The sequence below is a fragment of the Aethalodelphis obliquidens genome, unplaced genomic scaffold (genome assembly GCF_003676395.1).
Source record: "Aethalodelphis obliquidens isolate GAN/ISIS:26980383/991018 unplaced genomic scaffold, ASM367639v1 scaffold4, whole genome shotgun sequence".
Classification (NCBI taxonomy): Eukaryota; Metazoa; Chordata; class Mammalia; order Artiodactyla; family Delphinidae; genus Aethalodelphis; species Aethalodelphis obliquidens.
The window spans coordinates 53,928,394-53,933,614 of record NW_020837948.1 but is presented as its reverse complement, the minus strand read 5'-3'; positions in this window follow the sequence as shown (position 1 = coordinate 53,933,614).

Sequence of the window (5,221 nt, the reverse complement as noted above, 5' to 3'; positions counted from 1 at the left end):
TTGCTCCATGGCATGTGGGATCTTCTCAGACCAGGGCTTGAACCCGTCCGTGTCCCCTGCATTGGCCGGCGGATTCTTAACAACTGCACCACCAGGTAAGCCCTGGAACTGATTTCTGAATCAACTGTATTATCTGAAACTAAAGTGCAGTGTTTTATTTTGTGTATTCGACAAATATATTTTTTTAAAAAATATTTATTTATTTATTTTGGCTGCACTGGGTCTTAGTTGCAGCACGTGGGATCTTCGTTGAAGTATGCAGGATCTTTAGTTGCGGCATGCGGACTTCTTAGTTGTGGCACGTGGGCTTCTTAGTTGTGGTGTGTGGACTCTTAGTTATGGCATGTATGCGGGATCTAGTTCCCCGACCAGGGATCAAACCCAGGCCCCCTGCATTGGGAGCACAGAGTCTTACCCACCAGACCACCAGGGAAGTCCCAAGTCTTATATTTATGTCTTTAATCAATCTTGAGTTATCTTAGTGGTGTAAGATAGGTATCTTACATTTATTCCTTTAAAATGATAGTAAAGGAATAAAAGGAACGAGTTCCCCACATTAAAGCAAATAAGAGTGGATGAGAGATATGGACAGTTTCTGAAAGATAGAAAGCTGGAAGAGGAAAATGGTGGTGCATGAGGCTGGGTGGGGAAGCTGCTACCTACAGTACAAGCCACAAGCCAGCGAGATGCTCCCAGGGAGGGCACTAGTTTGACAAAAAGAACCCTGGAGAGGCCCTTTAGAGACAAGAGAGGGCCAGGGTGAAACTCCAGGAAAAAGCAAGAAAATTAATAGAAATTCCTAAATAGCAGTAAATTACTCCCATCATCACCCCCACCCAACCTCCTGTGGATAAAATACTTTGGAACAGCATTCTCCCTACCCCTACTCCCCCAGATAAAATCAGGTTAGCACCAGACATCTCATTTGCAACACTGGATGTTAGTAACACAGTGGAGCAACACCTTCAAAATTCTGAGGGGAAATCACTTTGAGCCTAGAATTATACAGTACAATAAAGTAAGGTACTGATATTTCAGATTTTAGAATGAATCCATGAATGTACTACAAATGGTTTAATTATGGGTACAGAACAGTATGCAAATGACAGAAAGTTTGGTGATGTCTAAGTGTAGATGAGAGAAGTCAGAGGATGGGAGGTTTGAGGTGACGGGGTTAAAGGGAGAGTGGAGCCATTAATATCCTTGTCTTACTGAGTCAAGAGTTGTGGTAGGCAGACTAATGGCTCCTCAAAGATGTCCACATCCCAATCCCAGGATCCTGTGAATATGTGAGGTTACATGGCAAAGGGGAATTAAGTTTGCAGATGGAGTTAAAGTTGCTAATCAGCTGCCCCAGAGATGAGGAGATTATCCTGGATTATTTGGGCAGGCCCAATGTAATCATTAGGCTCCTTATAAATGGAAGAGGAATGCACAAGAGAGAGAGCCAGAGAGATGGCAGCATGAAAATACCGATACGGGGGGTGTTAGTTTTGGATAAGGAGGTAACTGTCCAAAGAGCTAAAACAGAAACACTGAGATTCAGGAAGTTGTTCCTGAGGAAACTTTGTGCACTGGTGGTGGGAATGTAAACTGGTATAGCCATTATGGGAAACAGTGTGGAATTTCTTCAAAAAATTAAAAATAGAACTACCTTATGATCTGGCAATCTTGCTTTTGGGTATATATCCAAAGGAAGTGAAATCTAGATATGGAAGAGAGATCTGCACTCTCATGTTTATTGCAGCATTATTTACAATAGCTAAGATATGGAAACAACATAATGTCCATTGATGAACAAATTGATAAACAAAATGTGTATATATGCACAACAGAATAGTATTCAGCCTTAAAATGAAGGAAATTCTGCCATCTGAGACCACGGATGGACCTGTAGGACATTATGCTAAGTGAAATAAGCCAGGCACAGAAAGACAAATACTGCATGATCGCACTTAAATATGGAATTTAAACAGTTAAACTTACAGAAGTAGAGAGTAGATGGGGATTGCCAGGGGCTGGCGGGTGGGGGTGGGGATAGAGGAATTTGGGGAGATGTTAGTCAAAGGGTACAAAGTTTCAGTTATGTAAGAAGAATAAGTTCTGCAACACTGTATTGTATCCATGAAATTTACTAAGAGGGTAGATCTTAAGTGTTCTCACCACAAAAAAAAAAAAGGAAATGGTAACTATGTGAGATGATGGATATGTTAATGAGTTGGATTGTAATGATCATTTCACAATGTATACATGTATCAAAATAGCAAATTGTACACCTTAAATATGTATAGTTTCTATTTGTCAATTTTAAAAATAGCTTGAAAGAAGTTGTCCCTGAGGAGCAAGTACAGTAGTGAGAAGGAGTGGGGTAGAGGAAGCTGCTTTTTAGTATCAAACTCCTCTTTTAAGGTTGAATTTTTAGACATATGCAGATGTGACTTCATAAAACAAAGGCAGGAGGGACAAATACTGGTTTCAGAAGGGACATCACAAAGGCCCAAGGAATGTCAGATTTTCCAAATCCCAAGGTTGAATAGGCACTTCTTTAAGAGGAGGTTGATCTTACACCTGGGGACCACAGAAACAATCAGTTCTGATGTCTACAGCAAATGTTTCATCATTTAAGAGTTAACAAACCAGTATTTGATAATGTTTTACTTTAAACAATTAATTAGAGTCATTCTAGATTATCTGTCCCTCAGTTGCATTCCCAAGTGTTTTGTTGGGTGGACAAGAAAGGGATGGAGCCTGAATTTTCTACTGCCCACATGGAACATTCTCTAGGACTGACCACATACTAGGACACAAAACAAATGCCTTGGTATGCCATGTGAGGTGTCCCAAGAGTCAATGCCATTCCTCATGGGTCTCAAGGATCAAAGCCAGGGAGCTACTGTGCCAGAAGACTTACCCTAAATAATGAGCTGGGGTTAAAAACCCCCCCACCCTAAAACAGTCCTCAGGAGCTTATGCTTTGGGAACACCTGTCTACATGTGTTTAACTGTGAAATATAACAGTCATTTACTTAAAGTAAATCAGTAGCAGTTTAAAGAATATCGGGAACACCTGTGTATGCCCTTTCTTTCTCCTCCAAAGTTAATGTGTATCCTCAGTTTTATCTTAATTATTCACTTCCTTTTCTGTATTGTTTTACCAACTATGTATGCAGTTTTGAATGTTCTATAAATGAAATCTCATTGTATATATTCTATGAATAGTTTCTTTGGCTGAAAATTATGTCTTTGAAATTAAATTGTATTATGAATGTAGTTATAGTTCATTAATTTTTACTGCTGTATAATATTCTCTTGAAAGAATAAATTGCAATTGATTTATCCATTCTACTGTTGATGGGCACATAGGTCATTTCCAAGTTTCTGCCATTCTGAAGAATGCTGCTGTGCACATGATGGGACAGGTAATCTACTTTGAGCCCAGAGCATCCCTGTACATTCCACGCAAGCAGGAATACAAAGTCCTGATTGCTTTTTGCTTAGGCCATTCCTCAGGGTTGTGCTTGCAGCCAGAAACCTTAAACGTGTGAAATACTGTTTCCTTCCAGGACAAAGAACAGGCTCACTGTAAAAGAGGTTGATTCCTCTAGCTCAGCATTCCTCAGCTGTGATGTAAACCCATTATGTGTCACATCCATCTGAACCCCTCCAGTGTCCCTTCCTTGGGACTTGGGGACAAGGAGAACTTGTACGAACATGATACTCAGGCAGCTTGCTGTGCTATGAATAATAAAGTCCTTTGTCTCTGATCCAAGAATCTCATTTTCTGCCAGTATCCATAAAACAAGTTAACTTAACCACCCAAAGATCTGAAAACAGAAACAGACTGAGATTCAATTAGTTGTCCCCAAGGAGCAAGACCAGCGATGAGGAGGAGTGGGGTAGAGGAAGCAGTTTCAACACCAAATTCTCATTTCATGGTTGAATTTTTATTCATATGCAGGTGTGACTTTATTAAAAAAAACAAAAACATAAAACAAAAAAAAACAGGGGTGGAAGAGTCACAACCACTGATTTGAGAGGGGACATCACAAAAGCCCAAGGAATGTCAAAACCCTTGTAGGATAAAGTCACAGACCCTGACAGCACATTCTTGTCCCTTTCTCTTAGTGAACATGTCCAAGGGAGTGTAGAATTGCTGGGTGGTGGAGTTTGCATTTTATTAGCTAATGGCAAACTCTTCCCATAGTGGCTGTACCAACTTTTTTGTTTTTGGTCGCACCATGCAGCCTGCAGGATCTTAGTTCTCCAACCAGGGATGGAACCCGTGACTCCCCTGCAGTGGAAACATGGAGTCTTAACCATTGGACTGCCAGGAAAGTCTCTGGTGATACCAACTTTTATCCCCACCAGTGCAGATGAAGAGTCTGGTCTCTCTAGAATTTATGAATTAGTAGGGTTAGATGCTATTATTATATCCTTTTTTTTTTTTTGTAGATGAAGGAATTGAAGCTGAGAGAAGTTAAGCAACTTGCCCAACTTTGGCATGCAAGCAGTAAGTGGAAGAAACTGGGATTTGAACCCAGGCAGTCTAGCTTGAGTGTGTGTGTGTAACAACTGTACTATACTGCCCTAAGTAATATGCTGAGTGATTAAAGACATATAGAGTTTAGAGTGTTTAAAGAACTTTTAAGAAGTTAATGAGACAGGAAAATGTATGTTTTAAAAATTGGGGCAAGGGACTTCCCTGGTGGCGCAGTGGTTAAGAATCCTCCTGCCAATGCAGGGGACACGGGTTTGAGCCCTGGTCCAGGAAGATCCCACATGCTGTGGAGCAACCGAGCCCGTGCACCACAACTACTGAGCCTGCACACCACAACTACTGAAGTCCAGGCACATAGAGCCCGTGCTCGGCAACAAGAGAAGCCACTGCAATGAGAAGCCCACGTACCACAACAAAGAGTAGCCCCCGCTCGCTCCAACTAGAGAAAGCCCGCGCACAGCAAAGAAGACCCATCTCAGCCAAAACTAAATAAATTTTTTTTAAAAAAACTAAAAAAAAAACAACTTGGGCCCAAAAGGCATTTCACTAAGGAGGAAACAGGAATGGTCATAAACACAAGATAAAATGTTCAAATTATTTAATAATCAGAAGACACAAATTGAAATCACAAAGAGATGCCATTTTACACCCACCACATTGTAAAAATTAAAAATACAATGACAAGTATTGAAAACGTTGGAAAGTGCTTAAAAGAGTGCCTGA